The sequence below is a fragment of the Ictidomys tridecemlineatus genome, chromosome 1 (assembly GCF_052094955.1).
Source record: "Ictidomys tridecemlineatus isolate mIctTri1 chromosome 1, mIctTri1.hap1, whole genome shotgun sequence".
In the NCBI taxonomy this organism is placed as follows: Eukaryota; Metazoa; Chordata; class Mammalia; order Rodentia; family Sciuridae; genus Ictidomys; species Ictidomys tridecemlineatus.
Window position 1 is genome coordinate 215,144,631 of NC_135477.1, and position 14,462 is coordinate 215,159,092.

The 14,462-nt window shown below is 43.3% G+C and overlaps 1 long non-coding RNA gene across 2 annotated transcripts in view; it reads right to left on the reverse strand.

The window, feature by feature from the left end:
- Nucleotides 1–13,912, reverse strand: part of LOC144365157 (uncharacterized) — a 30,583-nt gene extending 16,671 nt beyond the window's left edge. Inside the window, exons 1-2 of one of the 2 annotated variants that reach the window (XR_013423399.1) lie at nucleotides 13,152–13,912; nucleotides 2,181–2,316 (exon numbers count right to left, since the gene is read on the reverse strand). This is a non-coding gene — a long non-coding RNA (uncharacterized LOC144365157). Of the gene's footprint in view, nucleotides 1–2,180; nucleotides 2,317–13,151 lie in introns of those variants that run through there. The other variant, XR_013423398.1, reaches the window with a different exon arrangement.
- Between the last annotated feature and the right edge of the window lie 550 nt (nucleotides 13,913–14,462).

Below are 14,462 nucleotides of genomic sequence, written 5' to 3' on the forward strand. Positions count from 1 at the left end.
ACCCCAGCTGCCACTGTCCTGCAGTGTGTGGAGTGAGTTGGGGGGGGGGCGGTTCCCTGTATTTGCTGTGTGTTTTCGGGGATTCCTGCTGAGAAAGAGGCATGATTTCAGGTGCCACTTAAAAGACAGATTGTCCCTTGCAGGATGATTGTGGCCAAGAAATAAGATCACTTACAAAGGACACATGCACAGGGCTTGACACGGGTATGTGCTGCAGAAATGGTGACGTGAGGGGAGGTGTCTCTCTCATGCTCAACAACATCCAGTGCTTTCCCAATGTCAGAAGGACACAGTCCAGACGCCTGGCCTAGCACGGAATGCCCTCCGCTGACTGGTCCCTCCTTGTATTTCTGCGACATTAATCACAGCAGTGATTCACTAAATCTACATGTTGGCAGCTTTAATCCTACTTAGAAATGCCAAAAAGCCCATCTAAGAGGATTTAAGAATTAAAGGACAAGCGTGCCCTTCATCCCAGAGCTCAGTCAGGGATCACAGGAGTGTATCTATCAATGACTCCCTGAGATCCAGGTTGGGGAAGAGAGGAAGCATCCCAAGTTCCATCCAGGTCGGAATGAGATGACAGTGCTGAGTCACCAGTGACAGAGTAGGAGGGAGACACTGGTGAATTTAATAGCAAAGAAACAAGAAAGAACCAACATTGTATAATTTCAATTAGAAAATGAAGCTGGAATGTGGTGTTTTAAGATAGATGGCCCCAAGCAGTCAGGACTGAAAATAGGCAAACAGCAAAGCCTGAGGAATCAGTAAGAGAACGGCTGCAGACATTATTCTCTTAGAGTCACTTGGGCCTACATTCCTGATAGGCAAGTCTCACTTTCCCCCTAACTCTTCTGTGGCATCAGTGCAAAAAAGTTGTTTTATTTTATTTATGTTTTGTTGTTTTAGCCCTGTAACAGCCATCAGCCCTCTGGCAGTTTCCTCCCCTGTGCTCATTCCACATGCTTAGGATCCCATTGCTAGTTCTAGGGTAGGCCTGGGTCTTGGACCTGCCTGCTCCATCAGAACGTCACAGTCTTTTCACTACAGAGATTGGTTCAGAGCTGGGTCTCTGACCCAACGAGAGCAAATGAGATGAAATCAGCCCTTTGAGAAGGCAGCAGATAATAAGGCATTTCCTTATTTCTATTGGAACTTCCACAGTTAAGATGACATGGACCTGGAGTTGCCCATTCTTGACTCTATTATAGAGTCAAGAAATGAGAAAAACTACTCTTCCAACCTTGTTTGAACCTCTGGATCACACTGCACCTGCAGTCAATATATCCCCATAGGGATATATGTTAATTCAATGACCCAAAATTTCCTGTTTTTATAAAGCCAGGATAAACTGGGTTACATTCTCACAACTAACATGAAAATGAAATAAACTTGTCTCTACCAAAGTGGTAGGATGGCCCATAGAACAGGAGACACACCCCGGGAGGGTGAGTAGGTATTGACTCCCAAGGACCCAGGCAGCTTAGCCTAGACCTCCTGGGGAAATATCCATCTTCTCGTGGATGTAGAGACATCTGAGGTAGCCTAGAGGAAAAGCCAGCTGGAAGAGACCCTTCTGTCATATGATCTTCACCAGAGACCACACCTCTTGCCCGGTTTCCCAACTCCAACCATCCTCTCCAGTGACACTGATCTCATTGTTTCCCCTGACCACAGAGTGTCTTCCTGATTCCACAAGCTGACTCCTTCCCACCTGCACTCCTTCACCTTCTCTTCTTCATCTGTCATCTCTGCCTGGCTCAAAGCTGTTCAGTTTTCTCTGACTACAACAATCCACATTGGGATTCAGTTTCCTTATCCATAAAATAGGACAACAATGTGTTGGGGATGCAGCTATTAAAATATAAAGACAGTAATCATCATAATCAATATTTATGATGCATTTCAATGTGTGGCAGGCACTACCCTCTGTACTTTTACCCCCAGGAGAAAGGCAATGTTTTTATGTACTTTTAGGAGATAGAGCACAGGGAGGTGAAGTAATGTACCCAAAGTCATACAGCAATGAGATGACAGATCCATATTTCAAACCCAAGCAATTGGGTGCTAGAGCTATTATTTTTAACTACTATACTCCATCTGTCTTAAATGATAGTAAGATGATATAAGGTCAGGGTGTGTTAGCTTTCTGCCGCTGTGACAAAACATCTAAGAACAACTTCAACGAAGAAAGATTTATTTTGGCTCACAGTGTCAGAGATTTCAGTCCATGGTTGGCTGGCTCCATTTCTATGGGCTGAGATGAAGCAGAGCATCTTGGTGAAGAGGGTGTGGTACCTCGTGGCAGCCAGGAAGCTATAAGAGAAAATGTTAGGAAGAGAGAAAGGGGCCAGGGATAAGATATAGTCCCCAAGCCTCTGGGGGACATTCCACATTCAAACCATAACATTGGAACCGTGCTCCAACAATTTCCATCCTAAATGGTAAATTTCCTCAGAGAAGTATCCTTACAAATGACAATGTGAATCTCTCTCTCTCTCTCTCTCTCTCTCTCTCTCTCTCTCTCTCTCTCTCTTTCCCCATACCGGGAATTGAACTCAGGGGCACTCAACCACTGAATCACATCCCCAGCCCTATTTTGCATCTTATTTAGTGACAGGGTCTCACTGAGTTGCTTAGTGCTTTGTTGTTAATGAGGCTGGCTTTGAACTTGTGATCCTTCTGTCTCAACCTCCTGAGCCTCTGGGATTATAGGCGGACGCTACCACACCCAGCAGCCATCTGTCTCTCAATTAACAATTTTAATACTGTCATCTGGTATGAGGCCTAAGAGGGACTGTTCTCCTGAGCCCCAACCTAGGTCTCATCATTCCAGGATCCTCACCTGGAATGGCAGTTTCAGCTGCCCAAGGCTGAAGCACTAAAAATGGGGCCCTGGAAGCACTCAGGAGAAAATTCAGAACCAGGGCCGGATTGGGATAAGCTCACTCTAATCAGGAGCTAAACTAGGACAACCAACATTCGCCCTGACAGTCCTGGTTTATGTATGTTTCCCTGGGATAGATATGAAAATTTGATTAGCTTGGTTTGGACCATACATTTGCTTGTCCACCCTAGACTTGCTTATATGCCAACCACAGGAGGGAGAACAACACGGGGACATCATTTCCTTTCTTTTCATGATCACATCTCTGATTTGGGTCACTGCTTCTATGCACCTTTCTGAAGGTACACAGGGAGATGGCATTTTCATCTTGTGGTGACACCACTTTGAAGTGATCTCCAGAAGTTCTGGAAATAGCCAGAGCAGAAATTGGCTACTCAGCTGTACTACATAACAAAACAAGACAAAAAGAAACTTAGGAGTCAGCTTGGGATGCTGTAGTAAAGTACACAGATCTGGAGTCTGGAAGTCCAAGATTCCAGAACCAGCAGATTCCGTTCCAGGTGAGGACCCTCTTCCTGGCGTGCAGAGGGCTGCCTTCTACTGTGTTCTCACATGGTGGGGAAAGAGACAGCAGGAGAGCTGTAGGATTTTTTCCTCTGCTTAAAAGGACTCTAATCTCACCATGAGACCTCACCCTCATGACCTAACTAGACATAATTACTTCCCAAAGGCTGAATACATGGGGGTTAGGGCTTCAACATATGAATTTGGGGGAGATATAAACATTCAATCTGTAACACAAACAAAAAAAACACCCCAATTCTAGTACCCATCTTGAATAGGATTTGTTTGGCTGTGCATCTACTCAGGTTTCTGCTTCACTTAAGAGAGCTTTCAGTGATCAACCTAAAACTGGATCCCCATCTTCGTCCTTCTCAACCCCACATGCATCTTAGGTTTTTCTTCTCAGTAGCGCTGTGTGAATACATTTTATTTTGTTTTTTAATATATACACATATTTAGTTGTAGATGGACACAATACTTTTATTTATTTTTATGTGGTGCTTTGGATGGAACCCCGTGCCTCATGCATGCCCAGGCAGGATTTTTTTTTTTTTATCTTTTCTAAGGGAGCATGATCAGATATATACACTTTTAGTCTTTTGCTTGGACAGTAATGAGATTCTAGAGAATCTCAGTATGCAGAGAGAGTTACATAGCTGAGCTGGGCCGTCTTCTGAGCCTGGCTGTCGCCCAGCAAGTGAACACAGGTACACTACGCACTGCCAGAGCAGCTCTCTGCAGCTGGAGGAAAACACATCATTCCCTTACAGACCCGTGAAGCAGCTAGCAGAGGCTCTGGCAGGGCTTATTTGCTTTCAGACAACCTACGATCCCTAAAGAGAGGGTCTTTGCATATGAGTGGGCATCAGGCACATCCTGAGATGAGGCAGTGCATATTTGGAAAGGATGGGTGTAGGGTGGAGCAGGGCAGAGCGTGAGAAGATTTCATGGGCAGTTGGGGAGACAAGGGATGGTAGTCCAGCAGGTGCAAAAGAGGAGGCTGGGAAGGGAGATGGTGGCTGGACAGCAAGATAGGTGTGCTGTGCAGGGTGAAGCCTGGCAGACTGGCTGGAACTCCAGCAACACCTACTAATTGATCAGCCATATGACCCCAGGCAGATGACCTGTCTTTTTGAAGCCGATTTTACATCTAGAAATAGAGGGGATAAACTACTTATTTAAATAGCTTAGAAAGACTTGGTGCCATCAAAATAATTTTTGCCATCTTTATTTGTTGAGTTAGAGTCAAGCATGTAGAACAGAGAAGAAAAGATCCTAAGTGTTCTTTGAGGAAGAGGACCACATGGTGAGTGACTTTCAAACTTGAGACTTAGTTTTTTAATGAGCTGATCACCAACATATTAGTCCAGAGTGAGGAGTCCCAGGTCAGAGGAGATCAGTTCCTTGTGCTCTACAGTGCACACTTTCTCAGGAGCTGGGCTCTAGGGTGAATGCAGATTAGAGGGGAGTCACTCAAATGGTTAAAGTTTAATACCATCAGGCCATGAGAGTCCAGCTGAGTCATGAGCAGACAGGAGAGGGGAAAAGGAAGAAGTGGTAAAAGAAAGAGGAGTAGGAGAAATATCAAAATCCTAACTCTCCAGGAATGGCACTAGTTTTAGACCACTCACAGCCAGTAGCTGAGAATAAAATTCACAAAGTTTCTAATCTTTCCTGGGAGTCTTGTGGTAAAACCAATTATATCTCTATTTTATACCACATGGGTGTTAACTAAGTGTCACCTGAAGTGGTTTTCTGGGAAAGTGCAATCCTAATGAAAGAACAGGTATTGCTTATATTTCAGGAATCTAGAAGGAATGTAGAAGAAGTATATCTTTTATTTCTTAACAGTGGGAAATTGCAACTTCTGATAATTAAAAGGCATTTTTGATGGTAAAAAGACTGAATGGTTTCTACCTATCAGATCTGCATTGCCAGACCCCTAAGGTTGCTCCCCTGCACACAGACCTAGAGGTTCTGGAACAATGAATTGAGCCAGCAGAACCTCAGGACACTATTTCTAGAACTCCAACCACCTGAAAAGACTGTCCCTCATCAGTGCAAAGACTCTAGCACACACATGAGTGCTGAGACAGAGCACTCTCATAGGTCAGGATTTGTACAGATAGGTGGCAAGGATAAACAGAAGCCTTGGATCATGGTGAGCCTATGTCCCATGGCTCAGAAAGTTACCCAGGATAAACTACCACAGGCGAGAGACTCCAAAAGTACTCCTTGCTGGTGCCACTTGGCTTCTGCACAAAAGCACTGCAGAACATCCTGATCTGGGAGGCACAAGGACATAACCCAGTGGTTCCAGATACTTGCTCCTTATCTCAGGATGTTACATCCTCCATATAGACTGAGCACTTCCAGTGAGAGGGGGAAGAGCTGAGTGAGCCAGGGACATCTGGGGACCTGACCTCCTCCATACCAGCCCTTGAAGTAAGCATGCAGCGCTCCCAAGCCTCTGGTGGATACAGCAGGTGGGTATCTGTAGGCCTCCTCCTGATTGGGCCTAAGTCTCAGCTCATTCTGCACTTCATGGGTAAGGTGGAGCACCTAGAAGGTGGCCCAATGCACCTGCATCCCATCCTTGCTGCCTACACAAAGGAGCCACAAATACCTCAAAGCTATGTGTGGCAACTGCCAGGCCTGTCTCACTACCTTCCCCACCCTTCTGCCCTTGTGGGTACCCAGCTTCCCAGTCTCCATTTTGGCTCCTATCCTCAGCCCTTTACTGTCTGCTTGGACTTGGAGCTCTTGAGTAAGAGTCTGTAACTGCCTGGAGCTCACACCTCTGAATTTCCTGCCCTAGGCTCCCTGGAGAGTAGCCATTCTACTTTTGGTTCTCGAATATAACTGCTCTGCATCATGACCACCTGCAAGCATGGCTGGGCTGCCCTGACTGAAGCTGCTGAGCTTTCCCTTGATGCTTCATCTATGGAGGGAGGATGCAGACACTCCTGGAACAGACGAAATGTTCCAGAAACTTGTCTGTTTTCTGATAATTGTAATAAGATCCCTCTTATTAAGGAGAAAACAGCCAAGAGCTTTCCTGGCTAGATTCCACTGTCAAAGAGTGAAGCAGTTGGGGATGAGTCCTAAGAAAAAAGAAACTAATCAAGTGCACACGAGAAAGCCAGAACGGGAATTTGGCAGTTACAATCAGTGAGAACCTGTCTCTGCTGTCCTTTGATGTTCCTTCCTTTATGCATCTTTCAAAAAATACAGTAATTAGTAATACCTATGATAGCTGTTTTCTTTAAAGAAAATGGTATTAGTTGAAATTTTTACAATTCTGAACTGAATCTCATATTATGCATTTCTAAGCATTTATTCCAGTGGTTATCAACCCTTGATAACCCTTAACTGGAAGCACACAAAATATAGAAGTTAGAGGCCCCTACCTCTAACTCCTGGCCCAGACATGAGTTTGGCTAGCTCTCTTATGTTGTCGAGTGTCTAGCCCAGTTGTTTCTCAAAATTTACATGCATATGAATCACCTGGGGACCTTGTTAAAAAACAGATTCTGAGTCAGTTGGTTTAAGGTGAGACCTGAATTCAGCAATTCTAACTAGCTCCCAGTGGGGGCGGGGCAGGGGAGGAGCTGATGCACACTGCACTGAATAGCTGGATGGACCAAGACCTACTGCAGCCACCTCACCTACCTGATGGTAGCTGGATCCAAACTGGAGGCCAGTCACCAGAGAGGTTGGGAGGACAATCAGACTCCTGAGGCCTGAACTTCTAACAGTAACTCATGAAGTGGTTAACAAGGGGCTTTACATACATCAAGTGTGTGAATCTACACATACACTCAGCAGTCAATATTATTATATTTACTTTTTATGGATGAGAAAAACCAAGAGTCAGCAAGTCATACAGCAAGTAAGTAGGCATACTGGTCACCTTAACAAATGACTACAAACTTGGGGGATTAAAACAAGAAAACATCATCTAATAATTCTGCAGGTGAGATGTTCCAAAAACAAGACACCAACAGGGCTGCAATTCTTCTGGGTTTCTGGGAGGGAATTTGTTTTCCTGCCTTATAAGCTTCTCAAAGCCATCTTCATTCCTGGGCTTGTGGTCTATTTTAGTCAGCTTTTTTTTTTTGCTGCTGTGACTAAAAGATCTGACCAGAACAACTGTAGAGGAGGAAAGGTTTATTTAGGGGCTCATGGTTTCAGATGTTTCCAGCCTTACAAGGCCAACTCCAATCCTCAGGGCTCAAGGTAAGGCAGGACATTATGGTGGCAGAGGGAAACAGTTCACATGGTGATCAGAAAGTAGAGAGAGGTCTCCACTTGCCAGATACAAATACAAACCTCAAAGCCACACCCTCAATGCCTCACCTCCTCCAGCCACCCCATAACACTTCAGTTACCATTCAGTTAATCCCTATCAGGGGATTAATTTACTGATTGGGTTAAGACTCTCACGACCCAATCATTTTTCTTCTGCACCATCTTGCATTGCTTCACACATGAGCCTTTGGGGGGACACCTCACATCCAAACCATATCATGGTCCCTTTATCCATCTTCAAACCAGCAACATCCCATCTCTCTAGCAATTTTTCCTTCATTATGTCTCTTTCTAACCATAGCTAGGAAAGGCTCCCTGCTTTTAAGCACTTGTGTAATAAGACAGGGCTACGTAGATAACACAGAATACTTTCCCCATCTCAGAGTCTGTACCTTATTCCAATCTGCAAAGTCCCTTTTGCCATGGATATCAACATATTCACAGTTTCTAGGAATTAGGACACAGCCTTCCTGTGTCTGTGCTGGGGTGGTGGTGGTGAGGGCATTATCTGCTTACCTCAGTGGGGAAACCAGGATTTGGAATCTAGAATAAAATTCAAGTCTGTCTGATTCCAGAGTCCATGCTCCTTCCAGTACATAACTCAAAATAGCAGCTAAATTCAATGTTGTTTTCTGGAAGCCAAACCATGAATGGAGTAAGAATTAGTGCAGCTGTAGGCAGCCTGAATTCCATTATCATTTTAAATTGAACTAAATGATGCTGACATGGATTTTGCTTATTGCAATTCATTTTGCATTCTCCTTAGACAGCAAAATCCAGTCCCTGTGTGGACTGCAATGCCTGTGATAATGCATGAATATCCAATTATGGTTCCTGGTCATTATTTCCAGAACTGAAAAATAATACACACATCAAGGAACATCTTTTCAATTTGGCAATGAATTATACGTTTGAGCCACTACACTGAAGCAAGATTAGTAAGTAAGCCTGAATGTTGAACTCCCTTGCTGGAAGCTTGATGACCACCAAGATGTTATATACAGCAACTCACTTATTCTCTAGCCAGGTGTGCCTGTTTCCAGAGGTGTAGTCCCTAAAGCAAAACTAACCCCACACTTTCCAAGTACATGTGTAACTATGCTTTATATTTTTTGGATCACCATTTGCAATCCATAGCACTGGGGCTTCTAGTTATCAGACATACTATCATCAGAAAAATGTAAACAGAGAAGTATTTAGTTGAGTTCTTTTAAGCCTATTGTTATGTATTGAATTGTGCCACCTCCGATCACCAGCTCCGCCCCCCTCCAAAAGTCCAAGTACTAATTCCATTCAGTACTTTGAAATGTAATCTTATTTGGAAGTGGGATCCTTGCAGACATAATTATTTATGATAAAGTGATACCAGTGTGGGGTGGACCCTGAATCCAATATGACTGGTGTCCTCACAAAGAGGAGAGAAGCACAGAAGATGACCATAGGACAGTGGGGGCAGAGAATGGAGTGATAATCAACAAGCCAAGGAATACCAAACAGGTGGAAGAGGCAAGGAAGGATCCTCCCCTACGGGATTTAGAAGGAACCAGTCCTGCTGACACCCAGCCTCCACAATGTGGGAGAACACGTTGCTATTGGTTAAGCCATCGAGATACCTGCCAAGTCTGTGGTTCTTTGTTACCACTGCCCTAGAAAACTGAGATAGCATCAGAGAATACTCTCCCCATCTCAGAGTCTGTACCTTATTCCAATCTGCAAAGTCCCTTTTGCCATGGATATCAACATATTCACAGTTTTTGGGAATTAGGACAGAGCTATCCTATGTGTGTGGTGGGGGTGGGGAGGACATTATTCTGCTTATAGGATATTGTTATGACTTAACATTTCTCACTTTACAGAATGGATGTATTTCTGTCCAGTTGGATGAATATAGAGCAATGATCAGAATGTGGCTTATACATTGGACATACAGTCTCAGAATGAGTGATTTTGACTATGAGATGTTATTTAAACTACATCATAAGACACTTTGACAAAGACTACCCATTATGAAGTTTAATTCAGCATGTCAGGCACTTCCTAGTCCCTAAAAAAGTCTGGCTTCAGAAAGAAGATGTAAAATAACTGTATGGGGCAGGACCCAGGAGAAGGTTTAGGAATTCAAGGAACTTCTTACTCATAGGGCTCCTCCTTTGGGTCAGGCATTGTTAGGTGCTTTGCAAATCTATTTTTCAGACCATTTCTTCTCTTTTTTGTAAAACAAAACCAACAACAAAAAAAGGCCTTTTCCATCGGGCAGTAACCTTCTGCACAGGGTGGGAGGAGAGGGACAAATAATATTACCAAATAGAACTCTCCTCCTGCCCCAGTCTCACACTGACTGGTCCACCTTGTGGAGTAATCATCCCACCCTCCTCTCCAGCACCACCTGCCAGTCCTTCCAAGCTGCCCATCAACTATGCCCTCCCCCATTGCTCTAACTAGGACCTCTGACCCCTGTATTTGCCCCATCCTTTCATTCCCCCATCTTTACATTTTAGCTTAGAATCCATGGTCCATTATCTTCCCTAAATCCCTGTGTCCTGAATTAATTTCAATAGCATCATCTGCCCACATCTAGCCTCTGTGGGGGCAGCTGAGCACCACCAAGCTGCTGTACAAAGTCATATACGAGAGAGATTCATCCCACTCTGCATTCACTAATTCCTATTGATGACACCTCTTGAATACTTCTCAAATTACTCATTTCTCTCCATTCTAATTGTGATGCCTCAGTTTATGACAGCTTCCAAATGGGTCAGCCTGAAGTCACTCTCCATCTCCATTTTTGTTACCTTTTCCCTCTCCCTCTGCTTCTTGTGGTTCTTAGGGTAGTAACACAGACTTAAGTACAAGACCAGAAGGCAGGAAGTCTGGCACCATCCTTCCTTTGTGCTGTCTGCTCCAGCTGCATGAGCCCCCTCAGCCCTTTATGATCTCTCCTGCAGGAAGCCTTTTCCTATGTTGTTCTAATAGACCTTCAGTCAACCCCAGGTTACCTCCCATCCTTCACCTCTCCCTCCACCACCACTCAGAGAAGTCTATCCATCTCCACCCTGAAGCTGGATATGCCAAGCAGTCACTCATAGAGGTCCAGGTCACCATCCCAATTTTGCTTATTATTTGATGGGTGTCTTTTCCAGTAATAGAAAGCTCAAAGCAAAGCAGTCTTGTCTGCTTTTGTTTACCATTGTATCCTAACACCCATCCTAGGGCCTGTCTTATTGGGCACTCAGTGATGTTTGTTCAATGAAAGGTGAATGAATGATTTTTGATTTTCACAACCACCTGGAAGCTATTGTTCCCACTTTACCAATGAGAAAATTGAAGCAACTCAAGAAAGTTAATTTAAACTGTAGGAAATCAGACTCACTCAAGTGTCTTAGTCTTTTCATAAACTATCATTGCCGGGTTTCTGTTCTCGCGACTAAAAGGCTCAGGGGTCACTCTAGTTAAACTGGGCTAACTGGGCTGCACGAAATAACCACACAAGAGACACAAATACCTTTTTCTTTGGGGTCGCTGTGACGGCTCCTCTGACCTTAAGGGTCTGCAGAAAGAGAGAGAGTGAGAGCACGCGCTGACCCCTTTTATTGAGGAGAAGCTATTCAAATGAGGCAAGGGGTCAGGTTTCAGGGGGCTGAGTCTGTCTTCATGATGTCCACTGTCAGCAGGTTGACTGATACCTGGGTAGGCCACACCCAAGGGCACAGTAAGAGAAGGGGACACACACAAGGCACTTCCATGGAAGATTCTATCCTAAACAGGGCAAGGGGTTATATTACAAAGGAACAGGTGAGCATAACTTCACCCATGGGGCTGCAGCAAGACACACCCATTTCTGTGACTGAGTGCCTCAGCACCCAGCTGGGGAGTGTAACTCAGTCACCCATAAGGTTGGCCTCCCACATATCATAAATTAATTGTGTGGCTTAAAAACAACAAAAAGTTCTTCCTCACAATTCTGGGGGCTGAGAAGTCCAATATCAAGGCACTGGCAGACTCAGTGTCTGGTAAGAGCCCCTTCCTCTTATGTGGCAGCTTTTTGCTATGTCCACATATGGCAGAAGGGACAAGTCAGCTCTTTGGGGTCTCCTTTATAGGGGAACTAGTCCCATTCATGAGGACCTGCTCCTATGGATTTAATCACCTCCCAGGAGGCCCAAGTCCTAGTATCATCTACTTGGAGATGAGAATTTCAACATATAAATATCAAATGTCACAAAATATTCTACACCAAACAAAAGGCAAGAACAGGGGTAGTATCCCCTTGGTACTGACTGTTGGTAAGAGGAAGATGAATCCTATGGGATGCCTGGCTCTAGGACATTCCTATAAACCACCCTTTAACACCCCAAAAACACTTGGCCTATATAAAAAACATTAATATTTTCTTAAGATTTAACTTTGTACCTAATAATTTTATTTCTAGCAATTTTTAAAAATATACTTTTTAGATGTAGATGGACAAAATACCTTTATTTATTTTTATGTGTTGCTGAGGATGGAACCCAGTGCCTCACTCTACCACTGAGCCACAACCCCAGATCCTGTTTCTAGAAACTGTAAGAAAATTCTAAGAGATGTATCCCAGAATTTTTGCACAAGTACATTTCAGGTGGTACTATGTTCAAAAAGTCAGCACTTAAATTATGATAATTTTTTTTATATCAAGGATTGAACCCAGGGGTACTTAACCACTGGGCCACATTCCCAGCTCTTTTTATTTTTATTTTCAGACAGGGTCTCATTGAATTGCTAAGCTGGCTTTGAACTTGAGATCCTTCTCCTCAGCCTCTCAAGTTGCTTGGATTATAGGCATATGCCACCATGCCTGGCTCTGACACATCTTTATGATTTTTTATGCTCTGTACATATTTGTAAAGAATATGTAAATGACACAGGAAAATGGTTAAGTATAATACTCAGTATTAAAAAAAAGTACAGTGGACTAATAGAAGGACATGAGTATTATCCCAATTTTGGTGGCATGTGTATATAGAGAAGAAAAATAAAAGTACAGCAAAATTTCAACTGGTTACCTCTGAGCTGTGAGATTATAGGCAATTTGTATTTCCTACTACCTCACTGTATTTTTTTCACCTGTTTACCATGACCATGTGTTAGCAATTGATCATGTAATAAGTTCAGAGGTTTTTCTTATGTATTTAAACTGCTATTTCCATATTATTTGAGAAACAAATAATTTCAAGTAATTTTCCTCTATTCATATGCATGTTAGATTATTTATATAACAGAAGGCCATATAGAGACACTAGACTTCATGGTTCAGCTCCATCATATAAGGATCTTCCTATCCTTACCAGAAAAAGCTGGACAAACTGGAACCTGTAACTTGTCTGCAAGACAAACTGTCTCCCTGAAACACGGAAAGATGGAAAATCTAGAGTCATAGACAAGATCTACTTACGTGGAGCAGAAGTGCTGGACTTAACCTGGTAGGTCACTTCTAAGGACTACAGTCTCAGGGGAAGCCTCTTGTTTTGTTCGCATTAACTAATAGGAACCCCACCAATTTCTCACTCTCAGCGAAGATTCCCTTCAAGGCTCTGGCAGGGAGAGGGGAAGAGTAGGCTTTGTGAAATATTTATTCTCAGCCTAGGCCTTCTCCCCTTCCTGTCTCACCCAAGAGGGACAGGGAAGCTTTCCAAGAGGAAACATACAGGTCCACTAAGACACTTGAGATTTTTTTTCTTTTTTCTTTGGTACTAGGGATTGAATCCAAGGGCACTCAACCACTGAGCCACATCCTCAGCCCTTTCTTTTTGTATTTTATTTAGAGAAAGGGTCTCACTGAGTTGCTGATGCTGGCTTTGAACTTGTGATCCTCCTGCCTCAGCCTCCCAAGCCACTGAGATTACAAGTATATGCCACTGCACCCAGCTAGATTTGAGATTTAACCATAAGATTGGAGAACACTCTCCACCTCCCACAGGCCTCACTATACTATCAGGGCTCCAGAAAGAGCTGCAGACACAGACTCTCACTGAGGAGTACTTAAGAGAACCCAAAGAGGGGAAACAGAAACAAAGACACTGGAGGAATATGAAGTCTCTGGAACTAGCTACAACAAATATTAAATAAAGCCCATCTCTTGGTCAGATTAACATAAATGCTCACACAAGATGCCTGCTTGTCTCAGTTCCTATTACTTGATACAGCATGTTCTGCTTTCAACAAATATTAAAGGCCTGCTGAGAGGCAAGCAAATGCACAATCAGAAGCAAGCATCAAAACCAGACTCAGATATGACACAGTTAGATGGACCTGACTGAGAATTGAAAATATCCACCATTAATTTATAAAGAGCTCAAATGGAAAAAGCAAACAACATGCAAAGAACAGATGGGTAATGTAAACAGAGACTGAAATTTTAGGAAATAATTTAATGTAAATACTAGAAAACAAACACTGTAACAGAATTTTAAAAAAATAGTTATATCACATATAAGTTGCAGAAAACCAAAGATAAAGACAAATGCTTTAAAGAAGCTGGAGGGGGGAAATATTTGCTGGTAGAGGAAGGATAAGAATTATAGTGGACTTGAAACCATGCAAACAAGAAAAGTATCAAGCGAAATATTTAAAGTTGAAAGAAGGAAAATCTAGACTAATTCTATATCCAGCAAAGGTATCTTGTTTCAAAAGCAAAGGATAAAAACTTTCTCAAAAATAGGATATTTATAGCCAATAGAACTGCTCTGCTAGAAATGTAAAAGTG